We start from the raw sequence: 12,508 nt of genomic DNA, 5'->3' as shown, positions 1-12,508 counted from the left end.
GCACGGGCAGATGGACAGTCAGTGGAGGATGCTGGTGGGTGAACGGCTGGACCAGTGGAGGGATGACAGGACGGAAACCTGCGTGCGTGGCTGGCTGGTGGGTGACCTGATGGGGTGGCTGCTCACACTGGGCAGGTGATGGAAAGTGTGGATCAGGAAGGAGGATGGGTGGGTGGGCAGGTCCAGATGTGGGTGGGCAGGACGGACCCCTGACTGCTGACCTGACTCCCCACTCCTTGGACAGCAAGGAGATCAAACCAGTCCATCCTAGAGGAAATCAACCCTGAATATTCATTGGAAGGACTGACACTGAACTTGAAGCTCTACTCTGGCCACCTGATGCAACAAACTGACTCATTGGAAAAGACCCTGATTCTGGGAAAGATTGAGAGCAGGCGGAGAAGGGGGCGACAGAGGGTAAGATAGTTGGATGGCATCACTGATTCAATGGACATGAGTTTGAGCAAGCTCTGGAAGATAGTGAAAGATGGGGAAGCCTGGCATGCTGCAGTCCAAGGGGTCACAAAGAGCTGGACACAACAGAGCGACTGAACAGCAACAACGTTAATTTAGTAGGATTCCTGTAAGGACTCAGGGGGATGGCATTTGCAAACCGCACAGGACAGCTGGCCCCGCCCCCACAGCTGGCCCCGCCCCCAGGCCAGCAGGCCCCAGGCTCACCTGTGGGTGGCTGAGGCCCCGCCCTCCTCCTGGCCTCCCCCCACACCCCCACCCCGCAGGTGATTGCAGAGGCTCCAGGGCGCCAGCCCTGGGAGCGTGGGAACTTCCTGCCACTCTGTTTGTCTTGGGCTGCTTGGGAAGGGCTGCCACCCTCCGTCAGCTCCAGCGCACTCCTGCCAGGTCGCCCAGCGTGAAAGGGAGGAATTGTTCCCGTGACCTTTGCTTTCCTTGTCAAAGGTGCTTTCGGCAAGTACTGCTCCCCCCATTCCCTAAAGACCAGGCCCGCCTTGGTTCCCACTGCCACAGGGGCAGAAGGAACACCTGGGAAGTCGAGGGGAACCTGCAACCTCGTCCCTTGCTGGCAAGTATGAGGCCCTGTGCCCCTCTGTCCCCACCCCTGAGCCAGCATCTGGCCAGCGCCCCTTTCTTACCCCAATATCACTCCACCACTTACCTGGTCCCCATTCCTCTGTGCCCCCAGGACCCAGCATAAGACCCAGCCCAGGGTCAGAGGCTCTGGCATTCTGGATCAATCAAGCTCCCCAGCCCAAAGAGACACCCCCACCCACCTAGAGTAAGGCACCCTCCTCCTGCCTGCCCCCGCCCCGCCTTGCCCTGAGCGGGTGTTCCCCGTGCTGGTCTCTGCGGGTGGGCCACCGCTGGTCTCTACACGGTTGGAAATGCTTTCTCCACCAAGTCTGTATCACTCGGCCTCAGCCTCCTCCTCCCCCCGGTGATGTGGCCAGCCCACTGTCCCTGCTCTGGCGTGGCTGGTGGCCCCAGGGCATAACCCTGGCAGCCGTGGCGCCGTCGATAGGTCAGCCCTGTGGTGGCTGCAGCCAGCAGCACAGCTGGGGTTAAGGGCAGTCTCGGATCACGGAGGCCCCGTTTCCGATTTTCCAGAAGATGCTGATTATTAATGATCATTGTTCTTTCCTTCTGGGGCATGAAAAAGCAGGTTCAGCTCACAACCGGAAAAGCAGCGGGTCAAGGTTCCCAGAGTATGAAATGTCAGCCCCTGGCGGCAATGACATTCACCTAGAGGCACTAAAAATAGACGCAATACAGAAGGACCCGGTCTCTGGAGGCTGGAGAATGAGGTGAACTCAGGGCAGAAACGACACTCACTGGTTACGTGTGTGGCTGCATGCAAGGGTTTTACTGGGTTTGTTTTTTTTTTTTTCCTTAAGAGACAACCAGAAAGTGAACTTGAAAAGGGTCAGCCCAGAAGGACCTTGCTTTTTCATGTATGACCTTGCTGTATGTAAAATGCGGATGGAAACAGAAGCTGCAGCGAGATGTGACCCCAGGCAAGTGTGAGGTTTGGCAGAACTCACGCCTTCTTGGCCCAAGAAGGTGAGTGTTTGCTGTCCTTCCCAGCGATGAGGGACGGGCTACGGTAGCCTGACTGAGGCCAGCAGAGTCCAAGAGGATGTCTGCGATGACAGAAATGTTCTGTGTCTGCTCTGGCCAACAGGGAGTTGCTAGCCCCGTGGAGGAATTGAGCTCTTGAGATGTGACTGCTGCCTTTCAGCAATAGAATCATTCATTTGATTTCACTTGATTGAATTTAGATTTAAATAGCCATGTTTGAATGGTGGCTGGTGGCTACCACTTGGGGCAACATGGTTTGGGGCCCTAGGGGAAGGAGAGCTACAGCTGATTAGCAGTGTCTACCAGGATTTCCCAGGTGGCTCAGTGGTCAAAAAACAATCCACTTGCAATGCGGGAGATGCAGGTTCAATCCCTGGGTCGGGAAGATCCCCTGGAGAAGGAAATGGCAACCCATTCCGGTATTCTTGCCTGGGAAATCTCACAGACAGAGGAGCCTGGCGGGCTGCAGTCCATGAGGTCGCAGAGTCATGAACACAAATAGGCACACACGTGCGCGATGATAGCCATCTTTTACGGTGGCTGGTGGCTACTATTTGGGGCAGCATGGTGTTAGGCTCTAAGAAAAGAAGAGCTGTAATTGATTAGCAATGTCTACCAGGGACACGGGATTAGAAGGTAAGATACGAGTACCGTGTCACCCAACGACCAAGGGAACTGGTATGACCTACGTCACCTGGGGTCCAAGTCGTCAATTCTGGCGCCTGCGTAGTTTTCACATTGATTATTTTTATGATTGGCTGCGCTGGGTCCTTGTTGCAGCACATGGGCTCGTCACGGTGGTGCTCAGGCTTCTGTGGTTGTGGAGCATGGGCTCAGCAGCTGCAGCACGCTGGCTTCTCTGTTGTGATGTGTGGGCTTCGTGGCTCTGCAGCACGTGGGATCTTAGTTCCCTGAGCAGGAATCGAACCCATGTCTTCTGCATTGGAAGGTAGAATTTACCTTTGGACCACTGGGGAAGTCCCCCCACGTTTAGGAAAAAAACACCTGTGAAGTTTTCTAACCGCATCCCTCCCCCCACCCATCCTTTAGTCTCCCAGTCTACTCCAGGCTGCCGCCAGTCTCCTGGCTGGTTTCTGTCCCTGTGGGACCCTTTCTAATCCATTCTCCATGCAGCAGCCAAGAGCGTCCTTCCAAAACACTAATCCAATCATGTTCCACCCTGCTCAAAACCCTTCCTTAGCCACCACGGTCATCAAGACCCTTCCCCACCACGCCTCGCTTGTCCTGGCCTCTTCCATTCTCCTCCATTTCCGCCCCACTAATGCTGGCTGCGTCCCTTTCTGCTCCACTGCCCAGGAAGCCCCAAGGACCAGGGCCAGCTCTTGCCCCATCTTGGCAGCCCCTGCCCAAATCACAGGACGCGAGTACCTCCTGCGGAAGGCTCACATGGTTCCAGGAAAACCCATGCATACTTTCTTATCGTGCCTGCAAAATAGGGAGACAAGTACCATTATTGCTCTGTTTCGTAGATGAGGAAGCTGAAGCTCACAGAGGCGAAGGGTTTGGCCAAGGACAGGAGTAGAAATGACAGATGTGAGACCCAGACCTGGGTAGGCATCACGTTCAAACTTGGCTTTCTGCACAGAGCACTCTGCTTCAACACTATGGCTGTGCTGAGATTGGAAACCAGGTCACAAGACTCAAGTCCAGTATTTCTCCCACTAACTCAAACCTGTGAGGTTGAAGAAGAGATGGATGGATGGGTAGATGAATGATGGATGGATGGATAATGGATGACAGATGGATGGATGGATGCAAGGATGGATGACGGATGGATGATGGATGACGGATGATGGATGGATGGATGATGTATGGGTGGGTGGAAGCGTGGATAGATGCATGCATGTACTCATGAATGAATGATAAATCCACAAAACATGGTAAGAAGTGAATAAAAGGTCATGACTAGGGAAGTGGGTGAGATAAGGGTCTGCCTTTTTCTTAACCATTTTCCAGGTTTATCAGAAAACCAGGTCATGCAAAAAATCCTTTGAGACGTTTGTTTTTAAAGAGACAAAGTAAACGGTAAGCCCTGTGTGCGTATCAAGAAAGCCCCAGGCTGTGCCAGGGCCTGCTTCCTTCTCTCCTCCTCCCCTGCCACCACCCCCTCCTCCCGTGCCAGCTCGCAGAGCTCCTCCCCAGCGCCACTTTCCCATGGGAAGGCTGAGAAACAATAGCAATTTCTTCTGAATGAAGCTCTTCCCTGAGCCAAAGAGTAAACAGGAGTCAGGGAAGAGCCGCCGGTGCGTAGCTGCCCCGCGGAGATTACATAATCGGGACATACCTGGGAGAGGCACTGATCCAGGGGATTTTTATCCGAGGTGGGAGAAGGCGGGTCACACCCAGCACAGGAACGGCTGTGCAGGTACCTGCCCCGCTGGGAACTGGAGCCACGGTGTCCGAGAGGAAGCGTCCCTTTCCAGGGGCGTTCTCACACTAAGATAGGTCCCTGCATGATCTCATCGCTTTGTTTCATCTTTGCAACAGCGCTCCAGGGTGGGCACAGTTACAGGCCCTTTTCTAGGTGAAAAAGATAGAAATGAGACGCATACAGGTGCCGTCTGCAGCCAGTCACAGAGCTGGGCTCTGCGCCGGCCGACTCCAGGCCTGCGGGGTTAACCACCTCCCACCTCTGCTTTCTCTCCGTCTCTCCTCTCCCTCCCTCCCATTAAGTCTTGTGTCCGTTTACTCTTTCCATTTTCCATCCATCTATCCACCCCTCAGTCCCTAGTGGTTTTTCTCTTCCTCAGGACTGGGCCTGCATCAGGAGGGGATCCAGACAGAAGCGGGGACACCCACTGCCCTCGAAAGTGTCAGCTTCTGAGATGCATCAGGGTCCATCTGCAGTGTGACCTTATCACTTCTATGTGCGGGACCCTTTCTGCGCGTGAGGGACATGGAAGGAGCTTCATAATGTTTTCTTGCCTAATCTGCCAAGCGATTTCCGGGATCACTCTCCCCTTTGGCAGAAGAAGAGTCTGAGGTCCACAGAGCCTCAGGAGCCTTGCCATGGAGACCTGGGTTCTCAGAAGAGCAGCCTGAGTGGGCTTGGGCAGGGCACCCAGGGGGTCCCCAAGCAGAGGAGGAAAGAGCAGATGCACCTCTGGTGCAGAGCCGTGATATCAAGGGGAGGTGGGGGAAAGATGGGTCCCTCATAGCCTGGTTGCCTCACTCGACTCAGAGGCTGCCAGCCTCAGAGCTCCCAGGGTGGGAGCTGGAGAAGACCCCAGGGACAAGCGAGCCAAGCCTGGCCAGGCCAAGCATAGGCAGCCCAGAGCAGGGGCCTCAGCGCTACAGCATGGCTGAGTCAGACCAACCCTTGTCTTGAACAAGCATCTCTCCTCCCTGAGGGTCAGCAGCCCTGTCCATAGAGTGGGGACAGTGGAGGACCCATGAGAGCCCATGGCGATGCCCGCTGGACACTGGCGAGCCCGTAGGCATGTGTGTGCCTCTGGAGGGGCTACGCAGGGAGGAGGGAGCCTGCAGGCAGGTGAGGCGTTGGGCCTGACACCCCTGCCACTGGGGCCATCCAGGGCTCCTGGGCCAAACCAGCAACCCCCAGGAGCCGGCCCCAGGGTACAAGTCTTGTCATGCAGGAGGCCTCCCTCTCCTGCGGTGCCCGGGGGCTGCCAAGCACCACGCTGCCACTACGTAAGCCACCTACACCGCCACGCAGACTGGCCGTGTTACTGCGTAACTAGACTCCTGTGTTTACCTTCCATGGGGCAGGCACGGGCCTGCCTGGTAGGGCGGGCAGAGATGAGCTCAGAGGCCTTTGGCTCGATTGCTGCTGCACATCCATGCCTGGCCACTGGACTGGGGTGGGGGCACATCGGCAGGGGACAGGGGGAAGCTACGTCCTAGGAGTGCGGGCCACACACCTTCAGCTGCCTGCTGGGGTTGCAGCGGTCAGCCTGGGCCAGGAGAGGCAGGGCTCCCCTGGCAGGAAGCTGCAGGACAGGCCCAGGTCACACCAAGGTGGCAGTCATCTGATGGCCCCCGACGGCTCCAAAGTCCTGCCTGCCGTTGGCACCACTCAGCTTCACTGGGTAGACAGATGGCCATCTGAACAGGATGGCAAAGAGTTGGGAGACTAGAGGAACAAGACCTGGGCACAGCCCTGGATGCGACGGTCATTCCTCCCGGACACAAACTCTTATTAAGAACCTACAACATTCTGCACTCTCTGCTGTCCACTTTGTGAGGACACAATAGGATGACGGCCTACAAATCCAGGAGGGTCTCACCAGACACTGGACGCCAGCGCCGTGATCTTGGGCTTCCCAGCCTCCAGAACTCTGAGAAGTGAATGTTTAGAAATCAACTCTGAATACTCATTGGAAGGACTGTTGCTAAAGCTGAAGCTCCAATACTTTGGCCACCTGATGTGAAGAGCCAACTCATTGGGAAAGACCTTGATGCTGGGAAAGATTGAGGGGCGACAGAGGATGAGATGGTTGGAGAGCATCACCAACTTAATGGACGTGAGTTTGAGCAAGCTCTGGGAGATGGTGAAGGACAGGGAAGCTTAGTGTACGGCAGTCCATGGGGTAGCAAAGAGTCTGAAACGACTGAGCAACTGAATAACAACATTCAAGAAAAAAACCTGCTATGCACAGAATATCTTACATGTTTTTCTTTAATTTCCAGAACAATCTCAAAGTTCATATTCTTGTTTTACACAGGAAGAAAACGGAGGCTCGGAGAGACAAGTGACTGACCCAAGACCACACGGCTAACGAGACAATGGACTTAGGGTTTGAACCAACATCTGTCTGACTGAGAATAGTTTCCAATATATATGTGACCCTGGCGCCTCAGGGTTTTCACCTGAGTGGGGAGAGTCGTACAGTCCAAGAAATGACGTCACTCTGTGCTTTGTGGCCAATATGGCGACTTTGTGCGGCATTATCTGTTCATGGATATCCGACTGGATCGAGGAATCAGGTGGATGGACAGTGGGACAGCTAGATAGATGGATACATGGTTGGATAGATGACTGCCACATTTATAAGTAGGGTGGGAAGACAGAGGGATGTATAGATGGTTGAATGGATGAATGGATGGATGGATAAACCTGTGCATGAGTGGGCCAAGAGATGGATGAATAGATGGATAAATAAGCAATGAATGGATGGATGAGCCAATGGATGGTGGATGTGTGTCTGGATGACTGGAATGAAAGACAGAAGTCTGGACAGAGAGATGGGTTTAAAGTTAGGTGAGTGAGGCGATGGATGGGTCCCTGCTGACCGAACTCTAGTTGCACAAGAGACTTTCTCAAACACCCGGCACCCAGCCCAAGATGAGGCTCAGCCCTGTGGTCCAGATGCTGCCAGTGTCCCCTCTACTGTGCCAACAGCCCCGTTGCAGGCAGAGGCGAGTCAGCAGCCACTTTCCCTCCCAACCGGAGAAGCTGGAGGGAGAGCCCTGGGCTGGAGACACATCGCCAGCCTTGACACTCACCTGATGTATCCTGGAAGGCCCTGCGCATCTTGGGGATTCTATCACAGTGGGCAACAGGACAGGAGTGAAAACCCAGGCAGGTACTGGCCTAGAGGCCCCCTCGTAGTTCCCGCTGCTACTGCTCACAGGTGAGGGGTCTCCAGACACACTAGCCAGGACCATCTCCAGGGCTCGTCCAGCTTCAGCAAATTGAGATTCAGGCCAAGAAAACCAAGTTCCGGCAGCCCACACTGCAAAGGCGGCTGGAGGAGAAAAGATCCTTGGTTTATCTGGGCTCCTAATTTTGCCTCATAGTTTCATTGAGTTAGACTTGATTTTCTTGGGCTCCAAAATCACAGCAGATGATGGCTGCAGCCATGAAATTAAAAGACGCTTACTCCTTGCAAGAAAAGTCATGACAAACCTAGAGAGCATATTAAAAAGCAGAGACATTATTTTGCCAACAAAGCTCTGTCTAGTCAAAGCTATGATTTTCCCAGTAGTCATGTACAGATGTGAGAGTTGGACCATAAAGAAGGCTGAGCACTGAAGAACTGATGCTTTTGAACCGTGGTGTTGGAGAAGACTCTTGAAAGTCCCTTGGACTGCAAGGAGATCAAACCAGTCAATCCTAAAAGAAACCAACCCTGAATATTCACTGGAAGGACTGATGCTGAAGCTGAAGCGCCAATACTTTGGCCATTTGATGCAAAGAGCTGACTCATAGGAAAAGACCCTGATGCTAGAAGATTGAAGGCAGGAGGAGAAGGGGATGACAGGATGAGATGGTAGGATGGCATCACCGACTTGATGGACATGAGTTTGAGCACACTCTGGGAGATGGTGATGGACAGGGAGGCCTGCTGTGCTGCAGTCCATGGGGTCTCAAACAATCGGACCAACTGAGCAACTGAACATCAACACTCTCACCTGGACAGAGGTGTCCCCTTGGAAGTGTGCTGGGCCAAGATCAACCCCTCCTCTGGGACCACCTTCCCATCTCTGTCTTGAGCCTGTATGGAAGACAGTGTGGGTCAGGAACATGGGAATTTTTCTGGGACTGGAGTCTGGGGTGTCCTGGGCCTGGCAGGGAGGGGCCTGTGGGAGGACTGGGGGGTGTAGGCCACCATGAGCCGCACATGCCCCGGAGCAGGTTGGGGGATGGGCAATGGAAAGTCCAGCAGTGGGAGCCGGAGGCTCTGGGAAGCCTGAGGGAGACACGGTCCGTTCCGAGGCTCCCCCATCCCCTTCTGTGTTCGTCCCAGCCCCGGCAGGTGGATGCCTGGGGCTGACCTCCTGCCGCAATGCGGCCATCTTCTTGGGGTCACTGTGGTGCCCCAGCCCTTCCCTCCAAACTGAGCGACCAGGCCTGGAAGGAGCAGGAGGGGTGAGGTGGGAGCCAGGGGCTCACCGTTCCCAGCATACCCAGCCCGGGGCCGCCTGCCCCCCACTGATCAACCGTCAATCCCGTCCCCCGGGAGCCAGAGGGCAGGCCCTGCCCCTTGTCGATCTTCGGGGCCATTCGCAGCCTGAGTCCCAGAGTTCCCAGGCCCCAATGGCAGGGTCCCCCCGTGGCCCAGGCCTGGGGTCCCGGCTCCTCCTGAGGCTTGGCATCTGCCATCGCGGTGCTCAGCACAAGGAGCCCACCCAAGACCCTCGCAACCGCCTAGCCACAGAGCTCATGAGGTGTTTGCTGGGCTCCGGGCTGGCCCCCCATGGGTTGGGAAGGGGCTTCCAGCCCACCAAGGCTGGACAGCAGAGCCTCTGCCAGCTGCTCCGCTGGAAATTCAGATGCTGGGACTGGAGGTGAGCCTGGCTGGGGCAGGGGGCGGATGGGGGATTGGGGGGTCCTTCTTCATGCCCACACTGGCCCTCTGTGCACTCAGGGCATCCCCCTTGGTCTGACCGGGGGCCTGAAATTCCCTTCCCAATCCCTTGCAGCTGACTGGTTCCCTGGCTCTGATCTCTCCAAGTCTCTCCCTGCCCCCGCGCACTGACCCTCTGCACTCACTGGTTCCATGCTGGTCTCTGGTCAGCCCGGGTGGTCCAGCTTTGAGCCTAAGGTCTGGGAAGCCCCTCTCTGCCTCGGCATCTCGTTTCCAGGCCTCCTCTGCATAGAGCCAGCACTGCTGGGCCCCGGGGTCCTCTCTACCCTCCTGTCTTTTCTCCGTTCCTGGGCAGGATGGGGGGACCCCTGTCCCCAGCCTCTCCAGGGGCCAGCAGCCCAAGGAGAGACTCCACTGATGTTTTTCTGTGACTGCATGGGACCCCAGCACCTGATCAGGACCGAGTTCACTACTCTCGGTGGCCTGGCCATTTTCCCTCCGTCCATGGAGGCAGAAAGGGGTCTCCACCCACAGGAGCAGACATTCATCTACTCTCCCTGCCCCTCTCCCCAGCATGGAGGGTTCTGGATGGCCCCTTCCACCCACCCAACCCCCACCCCCACCCCCATAGGGGAAGGAAGCACCATCTGGGCAGGGGGCGAGGGCGGCACCTGACCCACCCTCCAGACACAATCCCCCCGAGGAAATGAAGCACACAGCTCTGCAGACACCCATTTAGTGTGGAGAGAGCTCGGATACACATGGCCTCCACTTCCCGAAGCCAATTCCAGTTCCACGGGATGTCAGTAGGATCAGAGACTAGGGGGTCACAGAATGAGGCAAAGTCTTCCCGAGGACTGGGTCAGAGCCTTTCCTATGTGCCTCCAACCGCAGAGAGCAAGCAGTTTCTCAATCTAATCTGACCTCAGAAATTCTTTACCTGGAACATCTTATGGAGCCAGTGTTCCTTGGAACCCTCTTTGAGAAACACTTCCCAAGGTGCCCACGAAGCCCCGAAGTGCTGGGTTCATGGCTCTGGCCCAACCTAGAGTGGAGTTGAAGTTGGAGGAAGATGCTTAGAAAGCTCCCGGTAGCAGGTGTGGGCTCCTGGCCCCCTCTACCCACACTCAATGACTGAGGACTGCCACTGTCTCCTTGCTCTGGGGAGTAGGCGGCTTTGAGTCCGCCAAGGATGTGGGGGCCAAACGGCTGCCTTCCTGGGTCCCTGGAGACACAGCACACGCCCCCGTGGTCCAGAGGAGCCTGCTGCCTGGCACAAAAGCTTCAGGGGGCATCGGGAAGGCCGGGACAGGTGGCTGGGCTCCCTGGGGAGGAATAAAGCGGGGTGGGCATGGGGGTCTGCTTCTGTCCCTCCAGACCTCTCCTCACCCGCTGTACTTTCCCCTCGCCAGGAGCCTCCAGCAGGCAGGACCCCAGGATCTGGGAGGTCTGGCCACAGAGCTGGCAAGTGTGGAACCTAGTTTGAGGGTCTGGAGCACTCGTGAGTAGGCACCAGGCAGGTACCAGCTGCCCTGCTCCCCAGCTCCCTGGGTGGTTGCACCCCAGTCCTCCAGCCTGACCCTGAAGTCACCGCATTCCCCAGCAGCACCTTTGACCCTGCTGGAGCCTCTTCTATTGATTCAGCATCTAATCTTTCTTCCCATCTGACTTGCGAAGGGCCCTCCACGCCTCTCGTTTCCTCCTGCGTTTCCTAATCCTCCGGGCACTGCTTACTTACCGCTCCTTCCTGAGCTCCAGCCAGTGCCGCCTTCCCCTTGACATTCCTGCCTCATCGTCCCCCGCCCGCCCTCCCAGCCGTGGCCCTGCCTCACCGCAGGGCCTGAGCCTGGCAACCTCGAGTCCAGGTGCATCGCTGGAGCTCACAGCGTCCATCCTTCCCTGCCTTCCCTCCACGTGACCGGCTTTCCCTGAGTGCTCCTCTGTGCCAGCACAGGGCTCGCCTCCGTAGTCCTCTTCAGACACAGCACATCACTGGGGGCTCTCACAGGCCTCCTGGAGCAGTCATCGCATTCCCTCGGCCCCCACCCCTGCAGATGATGAGTTTATGCCCACTGTGCAGATGAGCAAACTGAGGCCAGAAGTTGCTCTCAGTCGCTCCATTCCAGGTAGGAGTGGTGGTGGTCTAGTCGCTGAGTCATGTCTGACTCTTGTGACCCCATGGACTGTAGCCCGCCAGGCTCCTCTGTCCATGAGATTTTCCAGGCAAGAATACTGGAGTGGGTTGCCATTTCCTTCTCTAGGGGATCTTCCTGACCCAGGAATCGAGCCCAGGTCTCCTGCATTGCGGGCAGATTCTTTCCCAACTGAGCTACAAGGGAAGCCCAGGGAGGAGAGCCAGGGCTAAACTCTGGACTAAACTCTAGAAGGTTGTTCTGGTTGGCATTTCATAGCCTGATACTCACACTGACCTGTGACAGGTGGCCCTGTGACAGCTCTGAGCCTTGGGCCCCAGGGAAGCCAAACGTCACGGAATATGACCCAGACTCTGACACTGTCCTGACTTGAAAAGCCCAGGGCCCCCTCGCTGCTGAAAGTGAAAGTGAAGTCGCTCAATCAAGTCCGATTCTTGCGACCCCCGTGGACTATAGCCTACCAGGCTCCTCCATCCATGGAATTTTCCAGGCAAGAGTACTGGAGTGGGTTGCCATTTCCTTCTCCAGGGGATCTTCCTGACCCAGGGATCGAACCCGAGTCTCCTGCATTGCAGGCAGACGCTTTACTGTCTAAGCCACCAGGGAACCCCTCGCTGCTGGGCACCCTCTGTTCACCCACAGCAAGTGCCCTGGGCGGGAGGCTCCCTCCACGTGAAACATCAGGCTTTGATGTTCCCGTGGACAGAGGATTCTACTCCTAATTTCTGATGGTCTGCAAGGTGGGCGGGCACTGGAAAGGGAGCACCTGGGAAGCTTCCATCCCTGCCCCATGCCGCCCCCAGCCCACCTCCCTCACAGGAGCACGGGGGCGGGGCCTGAGCCAGGGCTGCTCAGGCTTGGGCCTTTGGGCCACAAGACCCTTGGCAGGACCCACAGGGGCCAAATAGCGGGCTCTCCTTCAAAAAAACATGAGGCGCTTCCAGGTAGCTACTGCGGAGCAGGGTCAAGTGTGTGCCCTGAGGGCTGGGAGACCCAATTACACGATCG

At 56.4% G+C, this 12,508-nt stretch overlaps 1 long non-coding RNA gene across 1 annotated transcript; it reads left to right on the top strand.

The window, feature by feature from the left end:
* Positions 1-1,521: 1,521 nt before the first annotated feature.
* LOC104970116 (uncharacterized) lies at positions 1,522-9,337 on the top strand. Its single transcript, XR_001495495.3, has 3 exons — positions 1,522-1,781; positions 1,872-2,037; positions 6,762-9,337. It is a non-coding gene; the product is annotated as an uncharacterized lncRNA (long non-coding RNA).
* Positions 9,338-12,508: the final 3,171 nt, after the last annotated feature.

This window comes from Bos taurus, chromosome 29, assembly GCF_002263795.3.
Source record: "Bos taurus isolate L1 Dominette 01449 registration number 42190680 breed Hereford chromosome 29, ARS-UCD2.0, whole genome shotgun sequence".
In the NCBI taxonomy this organism is placed as follows: domain Eukaryota; kingdom Metazoa; phylum Chordata; class Mammalia; order Artiodactyla; family Bovidae; genus Bos; species Bos taurus.
Note: the sequence above shows the minus strand (reverse complement) of the source record. Positions and strands in the feature narration are given on the sequence as shown.